Source organism: Schistocerca serialis, chromosome 2 (genome assembly GCF_023864345.2).
Source record: "Schistocerca serialis cubense isolate TAMUIC-IGC-003099 chromosome 2, iqSchSeri2.2, whole genome shotgun sequence".
NCBI classification, from domain to species: domain Eukaryota; kingdom Metazoa; phylum Arthropoda; class Insecta; order Orthoptera; family Acrididae; genus Schistocerca; species Schistocerca serialis.
In genome coordinates this window covers 597,217,063-597,242,758 of record NC_064639.1, presented here as the reverse complement: position 1 = coordinate 597,242,758, position 25,696 = coordinate 597,217,063, and the positions used below count along the sequence as shown (strand labels likewise).

The window sequence follows — 25,696 nt, the reverse complement described above, 5'->3', positions numbered from 1 at the left end:
CTCTGGAGCAAATACTTCTCACCTTTCTTTAAGAATAGAAAAAAATGTATGTACAAAATATAACCCTTGATAAGAGAAGATTCAAGAATGGCTACATGTGAATAACATGAATATAACTGCTTTCTTTCTTCCCTGTGCCTGGTATCTTTAAAAGATATAATAGCATACCAATGCACCTTTATTTAGTATATGTTAAGGTCTTGTTCATTGATTGATATACTGTGTGTGTGTGTGTGTGTGTGTGTGTGTGTGTGTGTGTTTGGGGGGGGGGGGGGGGGTCAACAAATTCATGATCCACTGATGAAAACTGTGTGACTGAAAAAAATAAACAACACAATCAACTTTCTCTAGGTGTAATTGCTCTACACACTTATTAAGTAAGATTGCCAGTGCCTACTGTAAGTGTTTGGAGTGGTGAGTGATCACACACTAAAGATCATTTGAACAATTTTTTTCTTTTTACTGAAATTATGTTAAAATGAGTCAGTTTACAGGATATGTATACCTGATCAGCTTTAACATTAATAAACATTTTTCGGTCTCACTTGTACAATTACACTTAAAAACCAGGTTTATTTTGTATTACATGCTATCAGTTTTTTTGTTTTATTTTATTTTTTTAAGATAATTCTAACCATGGAATAGGAGTTGTTCAGAAGAAATGATTTTTGGGTTGGATTTAAAATTTGCTTTGCTAACTATCAGACACAATGTGTTATTGGGCAGCTGATCAAAAAATTTGTTAATGTATATTTAACTGTTTTCTGAGCCCCCAGACAGTTTCTGTAAAAGGTAATTAAGATCAACTTTTACTTCTCATGTTGAACGTATATTAATCACTACTCTCCTCAAATTAAAAGGAATTGTTCATACCTTATTTCATAAGCCGATGTATACAGTGACTGACAAAAAATGTGAAGCAATTAGAGGACATGGCCAGAAGTCATTGGAACTTCACACACGCACTCACCATTGGTGAGTACATGAATGATTCGAGTTGCAATTATCTGTTCAACAGAGTGGATTAATACTGTTAATGTTTAGTGTTGTTGACAGGCCTCTTGGGATATATCAGGGGTGTGAGTAGTGTCAGATATTTAATGATCACTGTAAGGACACCGACACAATGCATACTTGTGCAAGACAGCATTATCAGAACCTGACAGTTTGAAAGAAGCTCATTGTGGCTCTCCATTTGACCAGCTCATTCTACAATATCCAGATTTGTGGGGAATTCTGATATGGCAGCAGCTTGATGTTGGACTACATGGGAAAGAAAGTGCAGTAATACTCGTCGTCAATGTTCTGGTCGACCATGTCTCACCACCGAAACTAAGGAGCACTGTATTGCGCACTAAGCACATATCCGTGTCTGACAACCAAACAGAATCCCTGCGAAATTCTGTGTTATCCCACACCACTGGTCGGAGACTAGAAGCAGCCAGACCAAGGAAATACTGTCCCATGTGTAGGAATAGCATTAACACTACAACATAAATGACTGTGTTTGAAGTAGTGCCAGGAGCGGGAAGCATGACTGATAATGAATGATCTCACACTTTGCTTCAGCAGTGAATCATGGTTTTGAACTGTCCAAGATGTCCAAGTGAGCTAGGGATATGTCCCATCTTCTAATGTTTTTGGGAGACAGTCGTGTTACTCCGCCCATCATAGTGTGGGGAGCCATCAGGCATGACTTCAGGTCACAGCTGGTACTAACTGAGGAACTGATGCTACAGCAGTACATCAGAGATTGTGTCCCATGTTAGCTGTCATGTGACAGTTTCATAGTGCCATTTTCAAACAGGACAATGTTCATCCAAACATGCCAAGTGTCTCCATTAACTGTCTGCTTGATGTTTAAGTACTCCCATGGCCAGCAAGATCCCAAAATGTGTGCTCTATATGTGTGGAAGACCAAGAAGGGTGTCAATTCTGTCTCTGTGCCAATATCCAGGACATCAGGGACCCGTTAACAGCAGCTGTGGGCCAGCTTGCCTCAGAAGAGGGTGTAATGGCTTTATGACACCCTTCCCAAGTGAAACAGTGTATGCATGCAGGGCAGAAGGGGTGAATCATCATACTGCTAAGTGGGCTCATACTGCCAATTTCTTTGTAAATTTGACTTGATTTTGTTGTTATTGAAATAACATCACAAATCCCGTCAACTGATGAAGTTTCACTTTCTTTCTCTCTTTCTCTTAACATGCATAACTCTTTGATGAGGTACTTACAGGATGACTGCAGACCAAAACACATTCTTTTGCTCACTTGTGTGTGATCAATACTTTCTACGAAATAAGTTACCCCAGGGAATTATTCCATAAAACAGTATTGACTAAAATCATGCAAAATGTTAGAATGAGGGTTTGTTTCCAAGGCTAGCAATTATATAAAGAGCAAAGGTACCTGACCATGACTGTTTGAGCAACCCAATGATGTGCTGCTTCCAGTTCAATTTTCATCAGTACCTACAACCCAAAAAATCTGGCACATTCTACCATGTTCACTGTATCCTGTTGATGTGCTTCATCAATTGGTGGTGTGATTAGTTGTATTTGTTATACATAATGGATTAGTGTTTATCAAAATTTTGGGAGACTAGGCATGGTTGTGATGGAGGTGATAAGCCATTGCCTTCCTCCACCTTTGAACTTACTGACCCTGTCAGTTACAGGGGGATCAACAGTAACACGGTTTCCAAACCATGGTGCAGTTCAGCATTTTTCACATCAACACATACTGCCAGAGGTGAAAGAAGTGGTATGTTACAGATCAAAATCCTAGGATTGGGCAGGAACTGTACCCAAGCCCTTTGGATTTGTAATCTGGCACTTTACAAGTGAGCCACACCCCACAGTATAATCGGCAAAATTTACCACTTCTGGTTGATTAATGTTAAGTAGGATGTCTTACATGTATATAAGGAATACAAATGGACCCAAAATTAAACCCTGTTGACCTCCCTTTGTGATTTCTCCCCAGTCACTAAAAGCTTTTCTAAGAGAATAATAAGATTTACACAATTAAACGCCTCTGAGAGATCACAAAAACACCAAGTGACAATTTTATTACTTAAGGCTCGTAATTTTTAGCGAGAGAATGTATAAATAGCATTCTTGTCATTTTACGTATTCTCAGTTAAGCAACCCTTCTGGAACTAAAGCAATGTACTAAGTAAATTGTTTCTACTTAAATGTGGGACTACGTACATATCTTTTCCAAAATATTCGAAAAAGTAGACACTAAGGAATATGGACAAAGTATTTCCGTTATTACTGTTACCTTTAATGTATTTTTTATTAAACTTCCTGTTCCACAACAACTCTTCAGATTTTTGTTTGAAATTCTATGAACACCATGGGTGTTTTCATGTACTTTGGTAACTTAATTTCAGAAAAGAATATTTGTTCTACTTCTAGATGATTGAAGTTTTGTGGAATGGCATTCTCTTGTGCACCGATTAGTTGTTCTGTCTTCCATTCCATAATACCCTGTACAGTTTTTTTTATCCTATTATCTATACTATTAATTTCTGTCATGTGCACATTTCTGGACATTTGAATGACTTTCCTTAAAATACTCTGTATTTCTTGTATAAAGCAAGTAATGTCAGTGATTGACTTGTCCTGGACTTTATAGAATTTCCATTTTCCCTTACATATAATCCTTTTAATTATCGATGCCTTATTTTTTTAATTGACTTTCGTAGCTGTTTAGGACAGCTACTTGCAAATATTGAGACAAATTTACTGTGAAATAAAATACTTCACATTGCCATACCTTTCCATATATACCTCTTTTTTAGGTCATTCTTTAAACACTGTATCCTGACATCGATAATAATCACAAGTACTTTCTAGAAACATAACTCAGAGCTTTAAGATACATTGTTTGTTTCCATCAATTGTGCATCGTACTAAATTGGATACACATTGTTACATCTGCAGAACTGTCTAAAAAAAAAAAAGGTAATAATGTTATCAATCAGGGTCCTGCATCTTGCTGCACATGAGCTGCAAATCATTAAAGAACTAAGTTGAAACTGCCAAATAATGATTCCAGTCCATTTTTCCTGTCAGAATCTTAATAAGACCACACCACAAATTACTAATTGTTTCTTCTTATCTGACTGGTAGCTCAATAATGAATCTAGATTTATCATAAATCGTTGAAAGTTTTTGAGAGGGGAATATGTTGACTGTTCAACAGTTTTCTTAGTCACCTATGTAGAATATATAAGGCATACCTTTCAAAGCATAGGATGTTCCTAGTAATGTAAGACTGGTGGTATTCAGTGCAGGTTCGGTGATGTTGGGAGGAGGGTGAGAGCCATTTGTGTTTTTGCATGTCATCTTACAAAATATATACATTTAAGACAAAGCCATCAGTCTTTTGAGTGTAATATATAGGTAAAATATCTGTAGTTGGTCAAGCTATTTATTTCATTAATATAAAATTAGCATTAGAGATTGTGTGTTCAGAAAAAAAACAAGATTAGAAACAGTTACATAGCTTGGCATAACTTGGTTGTTGGTTCAGCATACTGTTTGTCAAATTTGCATGCCTAAAATCATCCACTGAACACAGTGACCAAAATAAAACTGAAAACAAAAATTATACTAGGTCTACAACTTTGCTTCCACCGTTTTTTTTTTTTTCTCAAAGTTTGGGGCTTTATTGTGAAAACTTACAAAAAATTATGATTCATAGTATGCCCATCGCTGGCCACTACACTCCCATCTTTCAGATAGCATACAAATCCTGTGGCGGAAGAACTGGGTGTCTTGTGGGAATCCATGAATAGATTCAATTTTGCACTTGATCATATGATCGGAAGTACTGGTCAGCCAGACTGTATGCCACTGATCGAAAAATGTGGTAGAGAGAGAATACGGCGGGAGGGATAGAACTTCTAATTTCAACGTTTCCATGTATATTCTGACGGGTTTTTGCGACATGGGATTGATATAATGATGTCCTGTGACTGTCTTCATCTGTTTCAGTAACTATGAAAACATTCTGTCTTCCACCGCAATGTGCAATTTAAATAATTTATGTTGTACATTTCAAAGATACTACAAAAACCTGTTCAAAGAATTGGGTGTGTGAATTTTTGTATCACTAACACATCCTTTATGCTTCAACATATACATCGGTTTACAAATTCAGTATAAGTAATAAGAGCAATCTCCATAAAGACGTCAATGCCTTCAGTCTGTTTCAAAAAGGTGTGTGTTTTACACAAGAATACAATTTTTAATAACTTTCCAGCAACCACAAAAGGTTTATTTACTATTTTGGTACTATTTAAGAAGAGTATCCTGAGTGAACTCTTGCATTCCAACTCTTACTCAATGGATGAGATTCTCCACAGACCTAACTAATTTATGTATTACTAATATTAAATGTAATATATCTAAAAACAAAGATGATGTGACTTACCAAATGAAAGTGCTGGCAGGTCGACAGACACACAAACAAACACAAACATACACACAAAATTCAAGCTTTTGCAACAAACTGTTGCCTCATCAGGAAAGAGGGAAGGAGAGGGAAAGACGAAAGGATGTGGGTTTTAAGGGAGAGGGTAAGGAGTCATTCCAATCCCGGGAGCGGAAAGACCTATCTTAGGGGGAAAAAAGGACGGGTATACACTCGCGCGCACACACACACACATATCCATCCACACATATACAGACACTGGTGTCTGGTGTCTGTATATGTGTGGATGGATATGTGTGGATGGATGTGTGTGTGTGTGTGTGTGTGTGTGTGTGTGTGTGTGTGTGTGTGTGTGTGTGTGTGCGCGCGCGCGAGTGTATACCCGTCCTTTTTTCCCCCTAAGATAGGTCTTTCCGCTCCCGGGATTGGAATGACTCCTTACCCTCTCCCTTAAAACCCACATCCTTTCGTCTTTCCCTCTCCTTCCCTCTTTCCTGATGAGGCAACAGTTTGTTGCGAAAGCTTGAATTTTGTGTGTATGTTTGTGTTTGTTTGTGTGTCTGTCGACCTGCCAGCACTTTCATTTGGTAAGTCACATCATCTTTGTTTTTAGATATATTTTTCCTACGTGGAATGTTTCCCTCTATTATAACCATATCATTAATATTAAATGTAAGTTTTATATAGTATTCCACTTCTGCATGTAAGTGCAGAAATAGTATGTTGGTGCACAAGTTTGTAGCATTTTTGTTTTGCAAGCTGGTATACTAATTGCTATGAGTTTATTCATTGATCATCACTTTCTTTGTGATTCACTGTTACTATTTGAGTTTCTCATATTGTCATTTTTTAACTTTAAGATAGTGAGTGGAGCTGTAAAAACTTGAAAATGGAGTGCCAAGTGGACGAATCGGAAAATTTCTGACATTTTCTTCTGTTTGAGTTCAATAGAGGGGTGACAGTAGTAGATGCCATGTATGGGGATAATGCCACTGGATCGAGCATGGCAAGAAGATGGTTTTCTCATTTTAAAGAGGACTGTTTTGACATTTTAATGACTTCATGTTCAGGAAGCCCTTCGAGGTTTGATGAAGGTTGTTTCAACAGATTAATCCATACTGATCCATGTCAGTGTACCAAAGAATTGGCAGATGTGATCATTCCACCATAGTGTGACATTTGCATACCATGGGAAAGGTTCAAAAATCTGGTGTATAGGTACCATATGCTCTAAGCCACAATCACAAAAATCAGCAGGTATGTGCATCTATGCTTGCTCATCATCAATTGGATAATGAATAGCACCAACCATTCTTATTTACGTATCATTACTGGTGATGAGAAATGATGTCTTTATGCTAACATAAGGAAAAGGAATGAATGGCTGAGCCCAAACAAAGCAACAACTCCCTGTACAAAGGCCTGCATGCATCCACAAAAGATAATGTTATGCGTCTAGTGGAACAGACACAGTGTGGTGTACTACGAATTGCTTCATCTAGGTGTAACCACCACTGCTGACATTTATTGTCAACAACTGATATATCTTGAGATGCAATCCAAGAACAATGACCATGAAGACTGTGTGAAGTGATGCTACTCCATGATAATGCCTTCTCACATTGTGCTAGACTTACAAAAAAATGCCATATAGGAGTTAGGTTCGGAAATCGTTCTACACCTACCTTACTCACCTTATCTTGCATCCTCAGCATTTTCACATTTTCTGATCTCTATCAAACAATGTTCGAGGAACTTCCTTTCCGGATGAAAATGCACTCTGGACATGGCTTAATGAAAACTTCGCTTCAAAACCTTTTGATTATATTTGTTACCTATACTTTGCCATAAAAGCCTAGGAATTATTTTTCATGGAAAGGCCTGTTCTTAACATCTTTTTCTATGTGACGATGACAATTATTGTTTCAGAACACGCAGCAACATAGTTATCAGTTCCCTTGCAGGAATATGACTAGATGCGTTTAGTAATTGAACAAACTTTTCCCTCGCAAGTAGTCTTACTGTGAATATATTCCATGAACAGAAAATAGAGACTCTAAAGATAATTTTTAACAATGTCATGTTTGGGAGGGACAAGATGAGCCATCCCTCCTGTCTAGATCTGTGGTGGGAGTCAAGGCCCAACCTTAACAGTGGCTGTCGTTTTCCACTCAGAATGTAGGTCCTTTCACTTTGTTCTCTTTCACTGTTGGGAACACGTAATTCAGATACACATTGTGTTACGAATGATAAACAATTTAATAAAATATAGTACTATGAGGACACAGTACAAGCAAACTATTTGTGAGGGGTGAATAAACAAGTACATCTGATTCCACTTTCATAAAAGAATAAATATAACAAAATTACAAGAGACAACATTTGGTCACCTGACTGCTGAGTGAAGTTTGAGAATATACCAGATGTTTCGTGCCTACCACATAGTTATCAAGGTGTATGGTATGTTTATGTTCTCATTAATGCAGCTAAACGCTCACTAGTGACTGAAAAAAAGCTTGAAACATATGGGAGAAAGTTATCAGGAGATTATAAAATAGAGTAAAAGTATCTAAGCACCGCCAGCCGGTGAGTCCTGTCACTACAGGATGTAGCAAGTGTCAGGTAACAGTGCCCTGTTCTCACTCTTGCTAAGGCAATTTTTGGTGTGTGCCCTAATTTTCTTTTACAACCAGTCACTGAGTTTCTCACTGAAACAAAGCCATTCCTCCTGACACTGTGGCAACTGGATGCATATAAAGATGGCATAATTTGGCAGTGAGTTCTTGGGATGCCTATTTGGCCACTGAGTCAGCTTCTTCACTTCCCTTAACTCCCAATGTGCCTCATTATGCAACAGAATGGAACTTTCTCCCATAATTGCAAATGAAGCATGATGCCCTTAAAGCCCTGGACAATATTTTATGCTTGCTACATCTATGTGACAGCTTGCAGAGCATCCTTTGATCAGCCCTTATGTGCTCCAATTTATTCAGTAGTATACCTCTCCTGAAAAAAGTTCTTTCTCCTGGGAGGCAAGTCTCAAATGCATGATCAACTAAATATCTAGCAGCAGAAAGGAAGATTATAGGTTAACATCTCATCGACAACAACGTCTTCTTAGACTGTGCATAAGCTCGGATTAAGGAAGGATGGGGAAGTAAATCAGCTGCACCCTTTCAAAGGAACCATCCAGGCATTTGCCTTATGCAATTTAAAGAAATCACGGAAAATCTAAATCTTTATGGTCAGACAAGGATTGGAACCATTGTTCTTGCAAATTCAAGTCCAGTGTTCTACACACTTGGCTAATTTTAAAACCACTCACCACTCGGCCTCATTTGTAATAAGGGTGTAACCTCCTGCGATCATATACTAAAATTTTTTGCAACACTTAGAATTCAAAATTGTTACTTTGCTTCAATTGCAAATGACTTGGATGCTTTTCTGTGAGTTGCAATCATGCACTTAACAGGTATTCAACTGACTGGGCAGTCCAATCATCTCTCTAGCATTGACTGCACTTTGTATAAATGTCACACCATGTAAAAAGTTGTCTACTGGTGGAAATGGTGGCTCATCAGCCTGAGCATAGATGCTTGTTTTGTAAGCCCATGTTGACAGCTTATGCACTTACGGTGATCAGTGTTCAGCGCCTTACAGTAAATCAGTCTAACAGACAAAGTGCAAAACCATAGTACTAGCAGTGCCAAATAAAAGTTTTATAGAACTCCTGCACCTCAGGTCCTACCATGCCCTGAATGCCCTTCCCAAAGATGTTTGGCTTATGGCAACAACACGAGTTTCTGATCAGATGACAACTAAGAACTTCAGGTATTTAAAACCAACAATATTGTTTCACCCTCCCAAATACAACTGTGGCAATTTCAAGATCTACCTAGAAGGATTAAAATTTACACATACTGTCTTTTGTGGTGAAAAGCTTTTGCCAGTTCATCTATTTCCAAGGAATCTGCTGTTCTGTGCTAGCCACACTGAAAGGTAGACAGAAAAAAAAATCATCAACTAGTGAGCAATGATTGGTTGGTTGGGGGTTAAGTGACTAAACTGCACGGTCATCAGTCCCTCGACCCAGGTGTAGTTCATCTGGAATTAATGACATCTGCAAATTACATGTTCTAATGATGAAATTATGTAGGCACAATAAGACTGGGGCACTGAAGGCAATAGTGTCTACTAATGCCAGAGCTGAGAAAGAATTTATGGTGAAATTCATGAATAGGCTGGTACATAGGCCAGAGCAGATAAGGGGTCTCCCATGACTCATCCAATGACAAGAAAAGCCCCACCTCTCATCTGACTCCCACCAGCCCAATGAGGGGCAAAGATAAGTTACAAAGAATGTCTTCTGGTCAGCAGGTTGAGAACAGTAAAAGTGAAAGTGAAAAGGCTGAAAATGTAATGGGCATCAGCTGGACCACCAATAATAAAAAAACAGGAGTGAAATAAGTAAGTCAACAGGTGAGCATCCCTGGGGCTCTGCATGCGACGGGATTCACCCCACCCATAGCTATCCTACTCCTGCTCCTGCTGCAGTACAGTCAGTTCATTAAAAGAGCCACCCACTATTCAACGGTGTGCTATCTCTAAAACAAGGGTGGCAGAAAAGAGGACAATCAGAAAAGAGGACAATCTTCATCTAAAAGCAACTGAAACAACAGAAAGTAAGATAATGGTGAAAGAGTGAGCTGGTCCAGGAGGTAGGCTTGGGGACTCCCAGACACAGCATGCATCAGGAGACACCAACCTCAACCATCTTGCCCCTGCCCCAAAGGTAGGTTACAATCTTACATCTGTAAATAGAAACCACTTTTACAGAGAAAACTGAGACCAGTTCGGCCATTGTGAATTGTCTGCCCATATCTGAGAAAGAATTTGTAAGGCTGTGCTTAGCACAGAGGGCCAGGAGAATGGTGGATTCCACCAGGATATGAGTTACTGTATCATAAGGCTCCACAACTACCATATGGGGATGGCTCTAAGTAAAAGGAAACTATGGGTTAGCCTGGTATGACCAATGTGGAGGTGACATTTGATGGTTGATTCCATCCAGGACAACTGAAAGAGTGCCATGCAGCAGTAGTTTCCCTGACAGTGTGGAGTTTATTAGAGGGGCAGTTGCCAACCAGGTATCAGTGAGGAGAGATCTTATTTGCATTTGTAGATCCACACCTGGGGCTGGCAGACCAAACGAGGAGGCAATCACTCCTCTTGCCCAATGGTCGGCCAGTTCGTTTCCTGAGATACCCATATCACTTGCGACCCAGACAAAGGCAACTGAGAGGTCAGGGCCAAGTTCAGCGATAATTGTGAACAGCAGAGATGACAGGGTGACAAACATTACATCGTCCTGGCAACAAAAGGTGTTCCTAACTGGTAAGGAATGTAAAAGCTTATCTCCATCCTATGCACATTTTTAGAGTGGTCTGTGTAAAAGAAGGTAGCACCCTGAAGCTTCTGAAGAAGTTCATGTAGCAGACACTGAAATGTCAACAGACCTTAGGATCTTGAAATAGACCAGTCCTAATTTGTGGCTTGGGCAGGTGCACGAGAAAACATTGGGAGCACATTCCAGGGAAAAGAGGTGGAGATCGTGGCAGACAGCTGTGAGGCACATTTCAAATTCCAGCAATCCCATCTGAGGCTGCTTATCAGGAGGTTGATGTCCCTCATATGCAAAAAAGAGGTGTATGTTGGAATGATCAGTGAACTGTCGAAAGGTGATTCGAAAGGAGACCATAATGAGTTGGAACCTCTGGAACTGAAGAGGTAAGATGACACTTTGGTAAGGAGACCAATTATGGTATTAGTCTAGAAGGCACCAGTGGCCAGACAATCTTCACAATGATGGACTAGGTCTAACAATTTCAAAGCCAAAGGCGCTGCCAAGCCATAAACCTGGCAGCCATAGTCCAGTCATGATGAGATCAAGTCCCGTTCAAAACCGAGAAGAGTAGCACAATCTGCACCACAAGAGTTATGTGCAAAGAAGCAGAGAGTGTTAGGCCTCTGCATGCAACTAGTGTTCAGTTGCTGAATATGGGCAGCCAAGTCAGATTTTTATAAAAAGAAGTTCCAAGAACAAGTCTGCGCACTAACTTCAACTATGTACCCACGTAGAGTTCTGATCAGGATGGACTGTGGTATGACAGAAATGCATCACTGGCATTTTTACTGGAGATAATTGGAAATCGTGGGCAGGGTTCATGTACTGGCCTGCTGGATGGCACATTGGAGATAATGTTTAGCTGAAGCTACTGAGTGGGAGCTGTACTAAATACAAAAGTTGTCAATATACAATGCAGTGACGACTAGCTGCCTGGCAGAGGTCACAAGCCCATTGATGGCAATGAAGAGGTGTGTGACACTAAGAACAGAGCCCTGTGGAATACTGTTCTCTTGGACCTGAGGAGAGCTCTATAAGTACCAATTCAAACCTACAACAATCAACTGGATAAAAAGTGATGAATAAAAATCAGTATGGAAACTCTTAAGCTCATCATCGAGGGTAAGTAAAATGTGATGGCGCGAAGCAGTGTTGTATGCCATATGTAGGGCAAAAAGGCTGCAATGAAGTATTGGTGTTTAGAAAAAGCATGTCAGATGGCTGTTTGTAACTGGACCAGATGGTTGATTGTGGATAATCTTCGTAGAAACCACACTGACATGGGGACATATGACCCAACTTGAGAACCCAGCGTAACATGTGGGCAACCATCCTTTCAAGCAGTTTGCAGAAGTGGATGGTGACGACAATCAGTTGGTAGCTGTCTAGAGACACTTGCTTGGCTTGATGACTGGAGCAATGATACTATCTTGCCACTGCGAATGGAAGACATCTCTGAACCAAATATGATTGAAGATGCTGAGTAGATGTAGCATTTGAGTAACAACCATGTGTTGGATCATCTGATTATGAATTTAATCAGGGCCTGGGTTTGTATCATGAGACAACACAAGAGCCTTGAAGCAGTTCTGAGTCAGTGAAAGATGGATTATATGATTCAGCTTGGCTGGGAATGAAACATAGGTGGATGCCTTCAACCTGTCATTCCTGCAGTAGTATGGCAGCTGGATAAGAAGAGGATGCTGATGATGTCGCAAAATTGATTGCAAGGTGTTCAGCAATTATACAAATACCACCCTGAAGGACAAGTCCTAGAACAGCTGTTGATCATCGGTGGTCCAGAAGACTGGTGCTTTTCCCATAGCTGGGATGAAAAGGCCTACATTTCAAGGGAGGAGAGGCAGTGTTCGCAGTAGTACTTCTTGCTGCATTTAATTAGAAGGCAAGCCATAGCATGAAATCACTTAAAAATGATTAGGCTGGTCTATGAAGGCTGTCGCCTGGAGCACTGCAGAACTCTTAGGTGATTTTTTTTTTTTTTTGTGGGGTTTAAGGGCGCTCAACTACTGAGGTCATTAGCGCCCAGTCACTGTTGTTAGAGCACATGGAATCTAGTAAAACTCAAGGGGATGGGGGGGGGGGGGACACCAGAAGGACCTGACAAAGATGCAGATAAAATAAGTAAAAAGGTTAGATGTCTTTGGACAAGCCAGTCAAAGTTATAAAAACCCAGAATACGAGCAGCTGCTCGAGCGTCATCAGCTAAAACATCTGGTAAAGTAGATGGCAAGGACAGGACAACACGAAATTGACTAAAACGGGGACACGACAATAAAACATGGCGCACTGTTAATGCCTGACCACAAGGGCACTGCGGGGCTGGGTCACCGGAGAGCAGGTAGCGGTGGCTAAACCGGCAATGCCCAATCCGCAACCTGGTCAGAAGGACCTCCTCTCGCCAAGATGGTCGGGAGGAGGTTGTCCAAGCAGTTGGGAGTGGTTTTACTGCCCGGAGCTTGTTTCCTTGGAGGGATGACCAAGCACCCCACCACAACGACACAAGCCTCTTACATACATCCCCACGAACGTCAGATGACGGGACACAATGGGAGGCTGGCCGAGGCAGGACGACTGCAGCCTTGGCTGCAGCATCCGCAGCCTCATTCCCAGGCACTCCTACATGTCCGGGAACCCACAGAAAGCTGACAGGAGAACCATTATCAGCGAAAGAATGCAGGGACTGCTGTATCCGTTGAATCAAGGGATGGACCAGATAGGGAGCTCCAAGGCTCTGAAGAGCACTGAGTGAGTCAGAGCAGAGTACATACGATGAATGGCGGTGGCGGCGGGCATACTGAACGGCCTGATGGAGAGCAAAAAGCTCGGCCGTAAAGCTCGAACATTGGTCGAGGAGCCGGTATTTAAAAGTGGCGGCCCCGACGACAAAGGCACAGCCGACACCATCGTCAGTTTTGGAGCCATCGGTGTAAATAAAGGTGTGACCGGCAAGTCGAGCACGAAGTTCGACAAACCGTGAGCAATACACTGCAGCCGGAGTACCCTCCTTTGGGAGTGAGCTGAGGTCGAGATAAATATGAACCGGAGCCTGGAGCCAAGGTTGTGTCGGGCTCTCACCCTCTCTGAAGGTGGTAGGGAGGGCAAAATCCAATTGTCGAAGCAGGCGACGGAAGCGGACTCCGGGGGGGCAACAGGGCAGACACATACAACCCGTACTGACGGTCGAGAGAATCGGCGAAGAAGGACTGGTAAGAGGGGTGGTTGGGCATAGACAACAGCCGGCAGGCATACCGACACAGCAGTACGTCGCGCCGGTAGGTCAATGGTAATTCGGCAGCTTCAGCATAAAGACTCTCGACAGGACTAGTGTAGAAGGCTCCGGTCGCAAGACGGATGGAGTTGAGCCGGTGTAAGAGGGATAGCCGAGCGGACGAGTAGACGAAGCTCCCATAATCCAGCTTCGATCGGACAATGGACCGATACAAGCGAAGCAGGACAGTGCGATCCGCTCCCCAAGATGAACCGCTAAGAACTCAGAGGACATTAAGGGAACGTGTACAACGGGCCGCCAAATAAGAGACATGTGGAGACCAACACAGTTTCCTGTCCAACGTGAGCCCTAGAAACTTAGTTGTTTCCACGAATGGGAGAACAACGGGACCGAGATGTAAGGATGGCGGAAGGAACGCTTTATATCGCCAAAAGTTGATACAAACCGTCTTCTCTACAGAGAACCGGAAGCCATTTGCCACGCTCCATGAGTAGAGGCTGTCTAGACAACGCTGAAGGCAGCGCTCCAGGAGGCATGTTCTCTGGGCACTGCAGTAGATCGCGAAGTCATCGACAAAGAGAGAGCCTGAGACATTAGGTGGAATACAATCCATAATTGGATTGATCGCGATGGCAAAAAGGACTACGCTCAAGACGGAGCCCTGAGGCACTCCGTTCTCCTGGAGGAAGACGTCGGACAATACGGAACCCACACGTACCCTAAACTTTCGATCCGTTAAAAAGGAATCAATAAAAAGGGGCAGGCGACCGCGTAGGCCCCACCTGTGCATAGTGCGGAGGATACCTCCTCTCCAACAGGTATCATAAGCCTTCTCCAAGTCGAAGAACACGGCTACCGTTTGGCGCCTTCGCAAAAAGTTGTTCATGATGAATGTCGACAAGGTCACAAGGTGGTCAACAGTGGAGCGGCAGCGACAAAAGCCGCATTGGACATTAGTAAGTAGCCGTCAAGATTCAAGAATCCAGACTAGCCGAGCATTAACCATGCGCTCCATCACTTTACAGACACAGCTTGTAAGAGAAATGGGGCGGTAACTAGAAGGAAGGTGTCTATCCTTCCCGGGTTTGGGTATAGGAACGACGACGGCGTCACGCCAACGCATGGGAACCTGACCTTCGGTCCAGACACGATTGTAGGTACGAAGAAGGAAGCTTTTGCCCGCCGGAGAAAGGTGTGCCAGCATCTGAACGTGAATGGCATCTGGCCCCGGAGCAGACGACCAGGACAGTGCAAGCGCACGTTCGAGTTCCCGCATAGTAAAGGGGGCATTATAAGTTTCCAGATTCAGCGAGTGGAAGGAAGGTCGCCGAGCCTCTTCTGCCTCTTTCCTGGGAAGGAAGGCAGGGTGGTAATGGACGGAGCTTGAAACCTCCGCGAAAAAGCGGCCAAAGGCGTTGGAAACAGCCACAGGATCAACAAGGACCTCATTACCTGAGGTCAGGCCAGGTACCGAGGAGTGGGCCTTAATGCCCGACAGCCGGCGCAGGCCACCCCAAACGACGGAAGAGGGAGTAAAACTGTTAAAGGAGCTGGTGAAAGAGGCCCAACAAGCTTTTTTGCTGTCTTTGATGACTCTTCGGCATTGCGCTCGGAGTCGTTTGTATTCAATACAATTCGCCAACGTAGGATGGCGGCGAAAGGTGCGTAAAGCACGTCGTCGAGCGCGGATAGCGTCCCTACAAGCCTCGTTCCACCAGGGGACGGAAACGCGACGTGAAGAAGAGGTAGTACGAGGAATGGAACGTTCGGCAGCATTGATGATAACAGCCGTGAGGTATTCGACCTGACTGTCACAACTGAGAAAATCGTGGTCCGGAAAGGTCGCCAGGGAGGAGTAAAGTCGCCAGTCAGCTTTCAGTATGTTCCAGCGCGAAGGACGTGGGGATGGGGTGTGGTGCAGGAGACGAACGACACAGGGGAAGTGGTCGCTCGAATAGGTGTCAGAAAGGACATACCACTCGAACCGACGGGCAAGAGTGGTAGAACAGATCAAGAGGTCCAAGTGGGAGTAGGTATGAGTAGAGTCCGAGAGGAAAGTCGGGGCGCCGGTATTGAGGCAGACAAGATGGAGATGGTTGAAGACATCCGCCAAGAGTGAGCCTCTTTGACAGGATGCAGGAGAGCCCCAAAGGGGATGATGGGCATTGAAGTCGCCAAACAATAAAAACGGCGGGGGAAGCTGAACGATCAGGTGCATCATGTCAGCCTGACTAACAGCAGATGACAGTGGAGTGTAGATGGTACAAACTGAAAAAGTAAAAGCAGAAAGAGTAATATGGACAGCTATTTCTTGGAGTGGAGTGGTCAATGGGATGGGATGGTAATAGACATCGTCCCGAACGAGCAACATGACCCCACCATGAGCTGGGATACCGTCCACAGGGGTGAGGTCATACTGCTCCAAGGTATAGTGGGTAAAGGCAATACGGTCAGTCGGGCGCAACTTGGTTTCCTGGAGACCAAGGACGAGCGGACAGTGCAGGCGGACGAGCAGTTGTAATTCCTCCCGATTAGATCGAATACCTCTTATGTTCCAATGTAACAAGGCCATCACTAGTCAAAAAGTTGGGGGAACGAGACGGGGGAAGAGCTGGTCACCTCGACGGCCGCGGAGGACCAGGTGCGAGGGAACAACGCTACAACCGGCGGGAGGCGGATCCGGTTCCATCGAGTCGTCACCAGCTGCGGCCGCTGTCCCTGGTTGTGTAGGAGGGGCAGCATCATTTGCCGACGAGAGGCCAGCTGAGCGCCTGGCAGCAGAGCGTCCCGGCGAAACTGAGGACAGCCGGGAGCAGCGACTCACGGATGGAGCGTCAGACAAAACGCGCCGGGGTGGAGAGGGGGATAGAGACTTCTTCTTGGAGGCCTTCTTGTAAGGCCGAGGAGGCACAGGGATGGTGGGCTGGACCCGAAGAAGGTCCAGCACGCGCGGGGTCCGTTTTGGAACGCCGGACCTCGGAAGCTGGGGTCCGGAACGTTTCCCCGATGGACGCCTGAGAAGAGGATCGCTTCTCAGGTGGCGGGGGGAGAGGAGGAGGAGGAGGAGGAAGAGTGGCCCCTGGGGCAGAGGGGGCGGGGGCCACGGGGGAGGAGGATTTGGAAGGGAGGGATTTGGGAGGCAGAGGCAGAGCCCCCTGATGGGCGGAGGAGGCGGAGGGGGGACAGGATAGGGGTGAGGATACCGCGGAAGGAGTGGACACAACTGAGGCAAACGAAGTGGTCAACGGCACGGGATGGAGGCGGTCATACTTCTTCCTGGCCTCAGAATAAGAGAGCCGATCCAAAGTTTTGAGTTCTTGTATCTTCTTCTCCTTCTGATATGCGAGGCAGTCTGAGGATCTAGGCGAGTGGATGCCAGGACAATTAATGCACCGAGGTGGTGGGGTGCATGTATGTTCCTCACGAAGAGGACGTCCACAATCGCCACAAAGGGGCTCAGCCTCACACCGTGACGACATGTGCCCAAAGCGCAAACACCGAAAACAGCGCATAGGAGGTGGGACGTAAGGTTGCACGTCGCACCGGTAGCACATCACCTTTACCTTCTCCGGGAGAACGTCCCCCTCGAAGGCGAGGATAAAGGCCCCGGTGTCAATGCGACAGTCTTTGGGGCCACGCTGGACTCGCCGGACGAAATGCACGCCTTAGCGCTCCAGGTTGGCCCTGAGCTCCTCATCAGATTGTAGCAGGAGGTCACGATGAAAAATAACCCCCTGCGTCCTATTTAGTGCCAGATGCGGGACAATGGACACTGGGATGTCCCCTAGGCGGTCGCACACCTGGAGCGCCGCCGACTGTGTGGCGGAGGTGGTCTTGATAAGAACGGACCCTGAACGCATCTTGCTGAGAGCCTCGATTTCGCCATAGATGTCCTCAATGTGCTGAACAAAGAACATGGGCTTGGAGGTGGCGAACGTCCCCCCATCGGTTCGAGAACAGACCAAATAGCGGGGGAAGTACTTCGCCCCATGCCGGCGGGCCTGTCCCTCCTCCCAGGGAGTGGCCAAGGGGGAAAGGGCAGGAGAACCAGAACTAGAAACGGTACCTTTTCTTTTGAAAGACTCGGCCGCAGAGCGCCCTGATACGTGTTGACGTTTCATCTGCGAAACGTCCACCCCGATACCCCCCACTCCGACCAGGGGCTCTCCCCACGGGCGCCACCCAGCCTCAGCAAGGGCCACCTGGCAGGATGACCATTGCCGGGAGTCCTGATGCCCCAAGGAGACGGGCATCTACTCCTTGGCCGATGTGGGGAGGATGCAGCTCAGGTATCGGCAGTACGATCCCTGTGTTGTCAGGGGGCTACAACCTAGAGGGTACATGACGACCCCACCACAACGGGCTGGCTACCGTGCTGGATTTCTGGTGCCATGGAAAGTCCATCATGATCGCTGGTGCAGATGGGGACGCACTATGGGCGTAACTTGTACAACCCATCAGGCGTTTAGGCCCAATTTGAGGAATAGTGGGTATGGTTACAACGCCGGTACAATGCTGAGTGCCAAGGTCGTAGTGCACTTAGGACCAGTGGTACACCACGTAAGGTGTCCTTCCCCAAAAGGCTCGTACTTCTGTAGAATTTTGAAAAATGGGGGTCAAACCCCAAGGGGGACCATCACATGGAAGGCCGAAACGGTTGAAACTCCTTTTAGTCGCCTCTTATGACAGGCAGGAATACCTCGGGCCTATTCTTACCCCGGACCCGCAGGGGGATAGGTGATTCTGAATAGCTATCACAATGCATCCACCATGGCACTGATCAGAACTGGAGGCCACCATTAGGAATGGGACTAAAGTGTGGGTGATCATGTTGGAGACACCTTGCACAACCCCATCAACACAATCTGACAGAGGGGCCGAAGGTAACAGCAGAGACATACAACTGCCAGTTGTCTGAAGCTCCCAATGTGGCAGTCTGTCTGTCTGGCTAGGACAAGGAGGCAACAAGGTCACCAGAAAGTGGTCGCTGTCACAAAGATTGTCATGTAGTGATCAATGCTGTGAAGCCATACGACTGGAAGAAGAGATCATTACATCAATAGCTGGAAAGCTGTGGGTAAGAGAGACCGATCATTGTCAATAAGAAGCTGGCCAAGTATAAGATCAAGTGGTACCCCTCCACCCCCACTCTCCTCCCTACAGGATGGTGTACATTGAAATCCCCAAGCCAAGAGAAAAGGGACGGAAAGTTGTTGGATTTAGGTGGTCAACTCAAGAAAGTGGCCTACCTGACACGTGTAAATGTTGCAAACTGGTCGCTGAGGTTGTTCGCACTCATACCGCTACTGCTTGCAACATAGTACGAAGGGGAATCCATTCACTGACATCTTTGTTAACCAATGTACAGATTTCTCCAGATACCCCTCAGAGCCAGCAAGGTTCAAACAGAATGCATGATAACCATGGAGCATTAGGAATGATCATCAATGAAGAGAGTTTATTGTAGTGCAAAGCACATTGCAGAAGACAAGGAAATAAGTTTTAGTACCAGCAGATGACAGTAGTATCCATTTTACTGTTCCACTGAATGGTCACACTAGGGAGCCTTGTCCTGACTTGTTTTTCTGCTCCTGCTCCTCCTACATAACGTTTGGTGGCTGGGATTCAAGTGAGGGATTATACATGCCATGTTTGGGGACAGATGAAGAATAGGCCGTCCTGCCACCCACAGTTTGTGATCCCTCAGCCATTAGCTGGCATTGGACATTTAATGTGGGTTTCCAGAGAGCAGGGTACTGAGAGGAAGCCCTGTCACCGGTAGACACCACAGGAGGAGGCTGCTCATCCACCCAGATGTGGAAAGTGGTTTCCAAAGACTGTGCAGCAGGAATTGCAAGAAGGAAGGGCAGTGAGAGAACTGGTTTCAGAGAAGTTGAGGTAGTGGAAGTTATGGCTACAACTTTTGCACACTCGGACACCATATCAACAGGATGTAGGTGTTTGCATTTTTTTATCAGCTTCAATTTTTTTATACAACACAAGGTCAGTAGATTTATATGCCTTCATATTCTCTCCATTATTGAAGACTGGATGACGCCATGAACGTGGAGGACTGTTCTGCTCAAATGAAACACAAAAGTGGTTGTTCAGAAAGACAACCTTCATGGAATGAGTATCCACAGTTATGACATTTTGAATTCTCAGTGCAGTGGAATGACATGACCAAAGGGCAAGCATTGAAAGCACCTCAGAGGTGGTGGGAGGTAAGGTTTCCCCATTATACCTCTACACCATAACTAAGGTGAACATTCCTTTCAAAGGGTCAGAAAAACACGTCTGTATCTACTCTTTAATCTTGGGACCTTTTTGGCTGGACCTGACCGAATGTATGCCTCGCCACTCTAGATTAGCTCATAGCTACTCATCTGAGTATATGGTGTCTGAAAGATGATATCTTTGACTACACTCAAAGTCCTGAATGGGGCAAGGGTCACTGATACATCACCCAGACATTCACATGCCTGAAGAGTTTTAGAGTGTGCAGCAGACAAGGCTTTAATAAATAGCAGCCCACTGTGCATTTTCCCTAATGAATCAGCTTCTTCACATTTTTCATCAATATTCTCCACAAAAAATGGCTTTGTCACAGTAGAAACATATCCATCAGTTCGGATACATACTAAGTATTGGATAAGTTGTTTCACTCCTAGACATCTGGCTTTGCTCTCTTCTGTGGGGTAGCCAGGTAGGGAAAGCAGCAGGGTTGTAACTGTCTGCATTGAGGTTTCGATTTCTGTCTGAAAAGACTGCTAGATCAGAACTGTTTTGTCCTGGTGCAATCTAATGTGTGTCACATACAAAATGCCCACCCTTATGCCACCTACTCTGATCACGGGCTCCCCAAAGGCACCAAGCAGCCACAACAAAAGCTATTGCAGGGAAACCTGATGCTACAGGAAGATCAGTAATCTAGTCTTTGCAGTGTGTGGAGTGCTAGTAGCTCAGGCATCAGTAGTGTTAGCCATGTGTTGTCAGTGGGCTCCACTGATAGGTTATATAACAACCCCACCACCTCACATTGGTTACTGCATTATGTTTTGAAGTAAAAATAAGAGACTACACAAGTAATGTGAAGGCACTATCTAAGATGTTCTTCCTCAGTTGGTCCACATTACAGAAAAATTTGGAAAATGAAGTTGAAACTAGGAGGGGGCCGAGATTACCTCTACCAAAAGTTACTGAATGAAAGAATCTTCCAAGAATGAAAAGCAGGTGCTGGAAAATAGAAGGGTTGACATCGAAGGCTGCCACCATGGTAGAGATCAAGAGAAGGAAGAATAGTCAGACAAAGAGACTGCAGCACAGGAAAGGAAGGAGGTGCTGTAACAGCTTGTGCCCCATGCCCACCATGCACGTACGAAAGTCTTGAGCCCCTTGAGGGCCACTGTTCAGTGGGGGTGGGCTCTTCACAACAGGTGTCACGGTATTTACAACACTACCAAACAAGGTTGAACTTCAAATACTTTTCTAAGGGACACCATTCTCCTCAACATATTTGTCAGATAAAGTCAGAGTTTCTACAGTAGAAAAGATATACAGAAAGAACAAATTGATAAATGTTGGCACTTGTCCATGAAAACACCAGCTATGGCACTTTCTCACAATGCTCGCCATGTCTTTTGGTTTATGAACCTATACTAGACAGAGATTCACCATTCACTCATGAGTCTTCACTACATAACTTGTCAAAGAAACACTGCAATAACTAAATTGAAATGCTGAAATCTTTCCCAGTTTTGGAATTATAATGCCCTCTCTCAAACGCTGAGTAACTTCAATCAATCCATATGTTATTAACATCACGAAGGATCTCTCTGTATCTTACGCTTAGATGTGCCGTACTGAATAGTACCCAGTGCTGGTGCTATATTGTTAGTAATTGATATATCTTAATTCGCAAACAGTTGTATGATTTGTGGTTTAAGAACTGATGTCCAACTGATCCCCATCCACAACTTTTTTATAATCCTGCAATTAGAATCCTGGGCATCACTAGATGTGAGCTGTGGTGGAAAGGGGAGGGGGGGGGGGGGGGGGCACGGACACCATTTCATGTGGAAAGGTTTCAGATTGTCTGCATCTGGTAACCTGCCTGCCTCTATTTGCAGAGTGACATTCTTCACACCATCAAGGCATTGCTATTTTCCTAGCTGACTAAACAATACCTGGATGGCTTTAGCAGCTTGTCTAACCATTCCAGTAATGTGATTCATGTCCTGGGTGTCATCCTGACATTATTCAAGCACAGCTTGTTAGCATTATCCTAGGCGTAAACCCAGAACAACTTTGAAAATTACTTTTGTATCTTCTATTGTCATCATTTAATGTCATTGAAAAATGAGATTAACAGTAAGTGCAAAAAGCAAAGTAGGAACTGCTAGAAAAGAAATGCAAAGCGGCAACAGCATGCACAACTATGGGGAAAATAATTGCAACATGTGTAAAGGAAACTTTGCAGAAAAAGTGTATCAGTGCATATATCAAGAGCTCAGATGGCTATCAAGCAATAAACAAAGAAGTGAATATATAGATGAACTATTTAGATATGATGACAATATTATGTAAAGAGAACAGGTAGTGGATGAATAATGTGACACTGTGAGAAGAATTTGACAGACAACTGAAAGACCCAAACTGCAACACAGTAAGATAATTGAGAATCCCTAAAAATTATGAAGGCCTTTGTTAAAACCTACGACAAAAAAACTATTCCATGCAGGATGTATGGGGTAGTACTGGCCCCAACAACTTATCTTAAAAGAGAGACAGGCAAACCTGCATTTATACATTTAAAAAAATACTTTTCACAAAACTCTAAATTCTGAAGGTAGCAGGTATAAATTACGTAGCAAAGGGTTATCTTCGACTAATATAGAAACCAGATTGCAGTCCTAACAAATGGTGGCACCTTGCGGGAAGGGAGTGAGACAGGGTTGTTACCAACCCCTCATGTTATCCAGTTTGTGTACTGAGCAAGCAATACAGGAGACCGAGGAGAAATCCACAGTGGAGATTAAGGTTCACACAGAAGAATTTAAAATTTTCAGGTTTTCCAGTATAATTTAATTCTGTCATAGAAGGCAAACCTGTTTGAAGATCAGTTGAAGGGAATGACTACCACCTTGAAGAGGTAATGAGATGAACATCAATAAAAGAAAACACGGGTAAAGGGATGCAATCAAATTGAGTTAAAAAATGCCGAGGAAATTAGAGACAAAGCAGTGGACGAGTTTTGTTATTTGGGGAGCAAAACAACAGATAATGGTAAATACAAAATCAAACAATGGAAGCTCCATGTTGGAATATCAACAATATAAGGAAAAGGCGGAGTACTGCAAGTACTGAATGGGCTACTGGCACATTGCACGTGAAACTGGTGACTGACTATTGTCTGAGCTTAACTAGCCACAGCTCATAACTCATGTGAGTATGAAGGCATAACAAGCAAGAAGAAGAAGAAGAAGAAGAAGAAGAAGAAGAAGAAGATAGGAAAAAGAGACTGCTATTCACTATAAAGAAGACATGGCTTGTGGACAAGCACTACAGAAAGACAGTTACACATTTAGTTTTTGGCCACAGCCGTCTTCAGAAAAGGAAAAACGCACATTCACTTGCACAAGCAAGCACATCTCACACACATGAAACTTTAGAAACCGTTCCTGAAAATTTACATTTTATGTTGCATTTTTCCCTAAATCTCAGAAACCACTTCGAATCGAGTATTCAAATTTTCAGGGAAAAATAACACACATATCCTGAGTCTACTGAACTAAAAAAACAACATAATGTTATGTATAATTAAAATTATTTAGGATAACGTACAAAAGAAGTACACAAAATTTTAACTGTGTAATTAAAAAATTATAGCCTATTTCTGAAAGCAGTGGCTGAAATGCAGTTATTTTAGTTCAGTAGACTCAGAACATACAGTTAAATGTCCCGTAAAAGTTTCATGTTAATGGCTACAGTGGTTCCTGAAATTCCGTGGCTGCCAAGTCACTAAATTTAATATTGTCGAGATAGGCCATTCCCGCTCCCATTAAGAAATAATATGAAGCGATGTGGAAAGTTGTGCCTACCATCATTATACAGCTACATCAAACCAGTGTTTCGGCTGAAGATACACACAATCATTGAGTTGTTTATTTCATTATATTATTTTTTTAGAAAAGTATCTTCAAGCAACATGTTTGTTTCAAAACATCTGTGAATAAAGAAGAAATCGTTTCAAAACAGTGGTGGAGTTGCATAATGCTAATGCCTACAATTTCAGATATTTCTGTAACCGAATCATGAAGTACCTTAGCTGGTTGAAAATTTGAACGCTATATTTAGTGAAGTATCCTTCACAAATAAACTTCATGGCAGCTACAGTAACACAAAGAAACTAATTACGTCAGCCACGATTGCATTACAGTACATTGTTCGTTTGTGTTTTAGGCAAACATGACCGCAGTTAAGACACTCACCCTAATACGATGATGTCTAAAAGTAACTGTGCCACACCAACAGTTTACTTATGACTGTCACTGGGATTGCTGTACCAAAGTGAAAATGGTTAAGATTACCGTCACCGTGACTAAATACTCAATGGGGGATCTGGCTTACAAAAGTTAATCTATGCCAAGCCGTTTGCTTTCTAGTATCATCAAATCTAATAAACTTAATTCGGAATGCCAGAGTGCTGAAAACTTTTACGACAGCGCGAGTAAAGACACTTCTGAAGATGCGTCGACTCGAGAACCACATTTTATATAACATGCTTTTTTTCCATCTTACCTGTTAAAGACAACGGCTACTGTACTGCAAACAGCGTTCTTTGCGCAAATTGTACGAAACTGATGGCTTTGGTCACCATACTAGGTCAGTCATACTACAGATTGAATGCTACTGTTTACACGAAATGAATAACAGTCTTCTATCAGAACTACACAATAGGGCACCAACATACGTCCGAACTGTGCAACTGTAAGCATACTAATAATTTCACACGAAAATTACGAATGAGTATCAAGCAAATGGAGTTGTTTTATTAATACATGGCTCAGTCATTTCAAATACCACAGGTCAAGAGAAGTCATACCTTGTGACGGCTGCTCGCAGGGAGACAAGAGTTCACCCTCAGAAATGACATAGATGAAATCTGTAAACGAGCATTTGAAAGATCACACGGCTGCTAAAGACAAAATAAAACCTGCAGTCAGGATGTTGACGGCTGTTCTATGAAATCATAACTAATTTTTGTTAATATTCATACGTTATGCGAAAGTGTCAAATCTAGTCCAATTTATGGAGAGAAAAAGCGAACCGCTTCAACTGTGTAGCGTATAGAGATATTTTAGCGAACCGCGCAATCCTTCCTAAGGTCGATAGATAAAGATAACAATTAAATTTTAGCCCTAGGTGCATTGTCTCTGCATCCTGCAACGTTTTCAAAAGTCAAACAATTCGTTTCAAGTCCATGCAACATAATCTTGCGTTAAAGGATATGCCGTGTTAATAAGTAATTATGCACATACGCTTTATCAACAAAGGCGCAAGTTAGAATGCGTGCAATATTTTTGCGTCTAATCAGG

General features: G+C 43.5%; 1 protein-coding gene across 2 annotated transcripts in view; it reads right to left on the bottom strand.

The window, feature by feature from the left end:
• LOC126457625 (glycerol kinase 2-like) overlaps positions 1 to 25,470 on the bottom strand; it is a 262,723-nt gene extending 237,253 nt beyond the window's left edge. For both annotated transcript variants that reach the window (XM_050094091.1, XM_050094096.1), the window contains exon 1: positions 25,204 to 25,470. The gene's annotated coding sequence lies outside the window, so the exon portion shown is untranslated. The remainder of the gene's footprint in view (positions 1 to 25,203) is intronic.
• Positions 25,471 to 25,696: the final 226 nt, after the last annotated feature.